Raw genomic sequence first — 8,739 nt, 5'->3', positions numbered from 1 at the left:
TCTGTTTTGTGGATGATTTCCTTTGCTGTCCAAAAGATTTTAGTTTGAAGCAGTCCCTTTGGTTTATTTTTGCTTTTGTTGTTCTTGCCTCAGGAACAGATCCAAAAAACTATAGCAAAGACCTATCTCAAAGAGCTTACTGTCTTTGTTTTCTTCCAGGAGTTTTATGATTTCCAATCTTACAATTAAATTTTTAATCCTAAAATGGTAAAACTTTTAAAGCGCATATTCGTTTGAAATTTACTTAACATTTATTTTATGCTAGGCACTTCTCTCCTGGATTATCTTATTAGGTCCTCTTGTTCTCAAACCAACCTATAAGGTAGGGATTTTTACCCCTATTGTGAACACAAGGAAACTGAAGTTTAGAGGACAGAAATAATTTGTCAAGTTGGCAAAGCAAATTAAATAGTAGAAAATGGACACATCAGCCCATTATTTCTGATCCTCTCCCTATAACAAACATTGATTAAGTGGGTGGGGCCTACATTGTATTAGTGTTTAAAATGGAATCCCAGATACCATTCACTATTTTAAGGAGCCTTCCTCCACTAAATGCCACTGTGTTTGAAAACTGCTCCTTGACAACTGCCTCTAGAGAATTAAGAACATCTGCCTTAGAGGAAAGAAATACAGTTTTGGAAGACACATAATCAAATATGGTCTCTCTGCCTAAAGTCTTGGCATTTCTTCACTCATGTGCCTCAGGATTAACTATAAAATATATGTACCCAATGTATATAAAATATATGTTTAAAAATCTGTAAAATTTGATCTTATGTCATCCACCCACATATTTTAAAACTCTGTATGTCTAAGGGGAAAAGTACAACATCTATCAACACCCTCCTATCTTTCTCTCCTACCCCACACAGAGGTACAGGGACACATAGGACATATATATCTTTGGTCAACTTACACTACATCTCAGCTTTAACACCACTTTCTCCAAGAATTCTATCCTTCCAAGTAAGAATTTATTCCTGTCCTGTACGCTCCTTGAAGTTCTTTTATCTAACCTTTATAACCTTGTATTTTAAATGTATGCTTACTGGCCTGTCTTCCTGATGAACTGTAACATATAAACAGCAATGGATTCTACTTTTGTGTTGCCTCAAGTATTTATAAGTTGGGGGAGGACTCAAATAAATATAATCCAAAATAAGAAATAGAAAATCAAAGTCACATGTTAACATTTATTTAAAATGAGAAAATAGGGGTGCCTGAATGGCTCAGTTTTTTAAGCATCCAACTCTTGATTTCTGCTCAGGTCATGATCTCACAATTAGTGAGTTTAAGCCACCGTGTTGGGCTCTGCCCTGATAGTGTGGAATCAGCTTGAGATTCTCTCTCTCCCTCTTTCTCTGCCTCTCTCTCTGCCCCTGCCCCACTCATATATGTGCACTCTCTCTCTCTCTCTCAAAATGAACTTTAAAAAAAATAAAATGAGAAAATAAATCACATCAAAATAAAATACTGAAAGTTGACAAATAGTACAAATATCCTATACACAGAGAAATAACATTATAGTTTTACTAATCAATCAATCAGCCTAACATCTTTCTCCCATTCTCCTCCCCCCAACCCTTGTCTCTACACACACACACACACACACACACACAACTTCTGGGTCTAACCATTTCAATTCTAATTGCTCTTCCACCATCCACATCATTCTATCGTGCAGCACCACTAGACAACTTTATACTGTGTAACAGTTTATAGATAGGCACCTTTTGATCATGGAACCCAGTGAGGTGGCAGAGTGGACAGTAGGATTTCTACATACCATTTCTCACCTGGGGTGACTAGTCCTAAATTAATATACACAGAACTAACTGTGAACCACATGCATCTGTGCTACTATATGCTAACCATATGCTAACTATACATATGCAGTACGTATGTTTGTAATTATGTGTATATGTATGTTTCTATCTATCTACTTCTCAACACCAACTACCCTTTGCTGGATCTCCAAAATGTCCTGACAATTCCAATGCTACTCTTCTTGGGAAAAAGTGTGTAGCAGGAAAGCTGGGGTATAAAGAGATAGAGGTTCTTATCAGTGCATTAAAATAAAACAGATGAATTTTGCAACCTCTCTAAACTAAGTGACCATGTGAACATACTGCCAAAGCCAGGGATTTGGAGGGGCCTGTATATATGCTTCAACTTATTATGCATACAATAAATCCACTTTTGAATATGAAAGAAGAAGCATGTGTCTTTTGTTACTTTTGAATCCCTTTTTCCTAGTCCTGTGCCTGAAATATAGTAGGCCCTCAAAATATATTAAGTGAATGATTAAATTTAATCATAATAGTTTTAGTCACATCTTCATAACTCATGGGTTGCTTTGTAAAAGAATTTAAAATAAAACAGGGGAGTTGTTAGTCCAGCTTAAGATGCTCCCATAACAGGATTCCCATAACAGGGAGTTTCCCAGCTTAGGAAACAGTAACAAGCTTCATCTGGTGCTATGCATATTAAAAGCACATTATTATTATTATTATTATATTATTAATTATCATCATCATAAATATTGTAATTATACCCCTGTGTATCCTTAAGGTACTTCTTTCCTCTCTATGATTAAGAGACAGTGGAGAACCTAGCTTTTGAAATACTTTTTCACAAAGAATTTATAATATCAGAGACATGAAAGAAAAGATCACGAAGGGTACATTAAGTTCAAGGGAAAAAAAAATTAAAAAAAAAAAATTAAAAAAGGGGCGCCTGGGTGGCACAGTCGGTTACGCGTCCGACTTCAGCCAGGTCACGATCTCGCAGTCCGGGAGTTCGAGCCCCGCGTCGGGCTCTGGGCTGACGGCTCAGAGCCTGGAGCCTGTTTCCGATTCTGTGTCTCCCTCTCTCTCTGCCCCTCCCCTGTTCATGCTCTGTCTCTCTCTGTCCCAAAAATAAATAAAAAACGTTGAAAAAAAAATTTTTTTTAAGTTCAAGGGAGTTATACTTGCCAAAGGAGAATGGATGAACAAACTCTGATATACTCATACAATACAATTACTACTCCAGAAATAAAAAGGAATAAACTACCCATGTATGCTATAATATGGATAAATCTTCAAATAATTATGCTAAGGTGAAATAAGTTAGACAATATGCTGTATGATTCCATTTATATAAAATTATAGAAAATTATAGAATCTATAGAATTATAGAAAATGGAAATGAATTATGATAGAAAGCAGATCAGGTGTTGTGAGGATGGGACACCAAGGGTTGGGAAGAAATAATAGGCAAGAGGAAACTTTTGGGGGTGATGGATGTGCTCATTATCTTGATTGTAGTGATGGTGTCATGGATATATACATACATCAAAACTATGAAAGCATATGCTTTAAATATGTACAGTTCATTATGTATCAATTAGACATCAACAAAGATGTTAAAAAGTTAAAGGAGTACATATGTATTGTTGCCTTTCCAAAAAAAAAAAAAAAAAAAAAAAGGAATCAGCATTATATAGCACAGGCCCTTGAGAGGGTAGACCCAGATACATCCCAGATGTGTCCTCATTTGGCTAGATTTGTACGTCTCCTTATATAAATCTTTAGATTGCTTCACCAATTCCTGAGCCTCCTCAAAGATTTATAAAGGGTAATATTTAGTAGAACATCCTTATCAGCAATTCTAAAGAATCCCTATTTCTAGAGTGTGCTCAAGGCCAAGAGGGATTTGACAAAGCAAATAATAGCCTATGTAATGAAAGAGAAATTCTTCTTCTAAAACAAACGCACGGCTTTCTAAGACAAATGGATTAGTCCCATTGTATTAGAGCAAACTTTTTACACATATGACACAAGGTCATTTTAAGTGAAGGAATACTTGTTTGTAGCAGAAGACCAAACTTAATATTGGATTCATCTTAAAGGACATTCCATCTATTTATTAAATACCATGATGTTTGCACTGGACATTTCTGCAAAATTGACTTTACTAGTTAAGGAGAGGCTTTTATATAAATAGTCTGTGCCCCAGAGATACTGGGGTCTCCTCTGCCTCATTTTTACTCCATGTGGAATGTTTCTTGAATGAGTATACAAAGAAATGTTAGTAAATATGAAACATTAAAATGAATACAGCTTGGCTTATTCATTTCATCTAATTTCCTTTTGGAAAAAAAATGAAAAAAAAATTTCAAGATGACAGGAGACAGTCATGGCCAAGACAGGCAAGCTGCATATCCTAAAACATCTGCTTTTATGTATATAATAATTGTTTCAATGTTATAATAATACCACATCATAGGTAAGACAGGTATCAATCTTCGCATTTTATTTTAAAAATAAAGGTCTCTCTGGGGCACCTGGGTGGCTCAGTTGGTTAAGGGTCCGACTTCAGCTCAGGTCATGATCTCTTGGTTTGTGAATTCAAGCCCCACGTCAGGCTCTGTGCTGACAGCTCAGAGTCTGGAGCTTCCTTCCGATCCTGTGTCTCCCTCTGTCTCCCTCTCTCTGTGCCCCTCCCCTGCTCATGCTGTCTCTCTTCATCTTTCAGAATTGAATAAATGTTAAAAAAATTTTTTTAAAAAGGTCTCTCATAAATTTATATTTTCATTGACTTCACTTAAAAAAAAAAAAACAGAGAAAGTCTTCCTTCAGTCTCTCCTGTTCTCTCTCATCTTAAGTCTGATCTTCTGCACCTTTAGTTTTTCCTATGCTTATATAGACAGGTGTAGACATTTGAGTGTTTCAATTCCTATGCCACCCGTGACTTTTTTACTGCTCCCCCAACACATTGTAATTTCAGGGCTTATTCTGGGCCTTTGCTTAAACACTGACTGGTCCCAGTTCTTATGGTACTGTGTCTCCAATGCTAAATTACTCTTTTCTATGGATTTTCTGATCCCTTCCTTAGATTTAATTACTTCCCCTAAGTATACGTATAAACAGCTCTTAATACATATTGTTTCCCTTGCCCTTTAAACACACATGCTTTTTAAATGAAATTATTGTATGATAGGTATCATTTACATATATTTTTCTCTTTAACTAGACTGTGAGCTTCTTCATGCTGAACTAAATATGATCTGCAGTTGTTAAGAATTTTCTAGAGTCAGGGAGACCTGTGGTTTGAATGCTATCTCTAATGCATCTAGGACAAGTTTTAGACAAGTTACTTTCTTAATGTCATCTTATTTTTTTATATGTGAAATATAAATCATGACACCTGGTTTAACAGGATATGTTAAAGAACATATAATGAAGTACTGTATGTAAGGCATGCCTGGTACATAATGTATGTTCAACAAACGATAACTAATGTCATTGATGTTTTATTGCTATTATTGCTTTTACAGTGACAGATGACACTCAGGAAATCAAGATGTGTTTTTGAAGAGCTTTCAGTTATTCTCCAGGCGGTAACTCCTTGCAGATTTTCAGGGAGAAGAATATTACAGAGATCACGGGACAATATTCCTCAAAGCAAACTGACCCTCACAAACATATTGGTGTGATGCGACAGAGGTTGCTATAGTGCAAATGAAGAGAACCGCAGCCACAATAAGCCATCTGGGGTCTTCTGAGACATCCAGCTCATAGGAGATAATGAAAACATACATCACCCGTAACCTTTTAGGCCAACTGGGCTATTGAACATAACAGGACATAATGGCTTTCCTGATGTGTCAGAAATTCTCCACTCCTGCCTACAGGTAGTTCATCAAATTGTTCTATGCTTATTGCTTCAATCTGCATTTAGCTTTAATATGCCCTATATGCCTGAATCTTTTCTCCCAAAACCTTCAAGGCCCCAGGAAATTATTGCTCCCGAATGCCATACTCACTAAGTGACAAAGACCCTGAAAGTTGAAAATCAAGCCTGCTACACTACAGAAATAAAAAGGAGAGAAGTCATGTTAAAAATAAACAGTTTCAAAGATTTCATGAAAAAAAGTCAATGCAATTTGCAACTTCATTTGTTCTAGTGACAAGCTGATAAAATGTTGGTGGTACAAATGCATCAGAAAATTTGACACAAATTGAAAGTGACTACACATTCCATTATCCCAAACTCCCTTGGTAATGGAAAATGATTTTTAAAGACAGTTTCTAATATGTCATAGATGTACGAGGCTGCCTATGGGAAATAATACCCTTGATTATCAGGAAAGATAAGCATTCAAAAGAAGGCAAGGGCTGCAGTGATTCTGTGATTGAAGCTTTACTACCCCGATTATTGGCTATGCAAAGAACTTCACTAAGAATACTAAAATATACAAAGAAAATTGTTATCAATGAAATACACTTAAAAATTGGGGTATGGAAATAACTCATGAGTCATTACCAGAAAAGTCAGTGTAGTTAGTCAATAATTAAAGCTTGCCATGTTCAGTTGGTTCAGTGCCCAACTCTTGATTTCGGCTCAGGTCACAGTCTCACGATCATGACATGGAGACCCAGATCAGGCTCCATGCTAAGCATGGAACCTGCTTAAGTTTCTGTCTCTCTCCCTCTGCTCCTCTCCCCCGCTCATGCGCACTCTCTCTCTAAAATAAAACAAACAAAACAAAGCTTGCCAAGGTATGTATTACAATTTTTCTAAAAGAGTGTTAACATGTATTTAAAATGGCATTCTATTCATTGAAAAGAGTTACTTAAAAATACTAAAAATAATGCACACCAAATTAAATTTTCTCTAGAAACTTTTGAAATAAAAGTATAGTTGGAATTTACTATATGGTCTTTTGAATTTATTTCATTTTTTTATAATATGGCTTTGTAACATTAGTATGTTGTATCTTATGCAAAAAATGATTATACAATCAAAGAACCTAGATTCATGATAGTTGGAGACGGTATAGGATACTAAATATTTATGCCAATACAATAACATTATATCAAAGTACTGATTTTCTTTGTTTTACAGGGAGAATTAATCTCAGAAATTAAGGGCTCTTCCCAAGGCCACACAACTAATAAGTGATAAAAGGGGGTTTGAATTTAAGTCCATTTCACCTGAAAGACTCGACTATTTCTCCTATGCTATTTTTTTCCAATACATTCTGATCCTGAATTTTAATTAATTCGGAATATACTTTGTTTCATCCTTGATAATCATATATTAATGCAGAAAACAGCTTCCAACTCATCAATATGAAAAAAAATCACTCAATTCATTTCAAAATATTTACTGAAAAGTTATTAGTTCCTAAGTATCATGCTCTGTAGCCATTCACCAATAGCCATTATATGACAACAGTAGTAGTTTGAACAATTTCAGTTTCAAGTAAAAGAAACCCAGTCCAAACTGACTTAAGCAGCACACAGAAATTTATTGCCAGGACACTGGTGATTTTCCCATAAATGAAGGAAAAACTACAAGGGCCAGAGAAGCTTTGGGTCTCTAAGAGATTGGGCTTGAACTGTTTCTCATCATGACTCTCCCCATCTCTCACTTTTACTTCTGTTAAGGTGTTGGCTTCATTTACTCAGGTGTTGGGGTTAGGTTGAGAAGAGAGAGGCCCACACTTCTTTGCACCTGCTGTATGCAGGGCTCCATATGTGCCCGGTGCCATTTTTGTTGTTGTTGTTGTTCTGAATCAAATTTAATTTCTTTTATTATCAAAAGTTAAGAGACACTTTCTTCAGTCTTAGAAATTTTTACTCTTAGTATAAAATAAATTATCCCACGTCTTACATGTTTTATATATATATATATATATATATATATATATATATATATATATATCTGAAAGTTTCTTCCATCATCACTGTCACTTCCTGATTCATTCAGCTGCAAATCATTTCTTAAAGTACTCATCAGAAGGCCACTGTTCTCATGAGATCTATTCAGGCCAGCATCCATATCAGGAATCCTGCACTGTGGCATGGCAGACATGACAGGATGTCCTGAGATACAATTTCCTGGCTCAGAAGGAGAGGATCTGTACTCTTCATTGTCTGAGTCACTGGAACTATCCTCACTACCTGAAGATGATGAACTTTTAGAATCAGATGAACTATCACGACTACTTATGTAGTCCATTAGACTAGCTTCTGCCTTCAGTTCTCTTTCAAAATCTTCCATTGGAGATGCTAGGACAGTCCATCTTCAGAAGGGGAATGTTTTATAAGATTAGGAGTCCTAGCTAAATTCCGCATTTGTTGCTTCTGTTGCTCTATAGGATACGTATGCAATATGATATATGTGATAACAGACATGGCCTCTCTAGCTCTGAAGCACACCGTGACAGTCTGAAATGTGAGAAAGTTTCCTGCAGCTTAGCACATAAAAACAACAGGGAAGGATTCTAACTGGCCAGCTACATTCACATAATGATCCATTACCAATCTTTGGCCAAGGTGATGCAGCATTATGGTTCTTTAGGCTTGGGGTGCAAGGCCACCTCCATCATCTGGAAGATGGGTGCTTTGGTTGGGAGCTCCACAAGAATTATAGGATTGCAGTGGAAGAAGAGCAGTTTCCTAAAGAACGAGGCCAGGGAAGTGCAACAAGTTGAAGATTAGGAAAGCACAGTATGTTATCAGAATTAGCAGACATCAAATATACACTGGCTAACATTTGTCAAACATGTACTACATGACAGGTATTATTCTGAACATATTACATGTATTATATTATTTAATCTTCACAATAACATAAGAAATAGGTGTTTTATATTTATATACACACACACACACATATATATATATACATATATATATATACACACACACACACACACATATACATACACACACACACACACAC

The 8,739-nt window shown here is 36.0% G+C and overlaps 1 pseudogene; it reads right to left on the bottom strand.

Moving 5' to 3' along the window:
- Nucleotides 1-7,716: 7,716 nt before the first annotated feature.
- On the bottom strand, nucleotides 7,717-8,144 carry LOC124505921 (ELL-associated factor 2-like; annotated as a pseudogene).
- Nucleotides 8,145-8,739: the final 595 nt, after the last annotated feature.

The sequence above is a fragment of the Lynx rufus genome, unplaced genomic scaffold (genome assembly GCF_022079265.1).
Source record: "Lynx rufus isolate CCGP_SWC_20201006 ecotype Redwood Valley unplaced genomic scaffold, mLynRuf1.p SCAF_9, whole genome shotgun sequence".
NCBI classification, from domain to species: domain Eukaryota; kingdom Metazoa; phylum Chordata; class Mammalia; order Carnivora; family Felidae; genus Lynx; species Lynx rufus.
The sequence above is the reverse complement of the archived record's forward strand: the minus strand, read 5'-3'. Positions and strand labels throughout refer to the sequence as shown.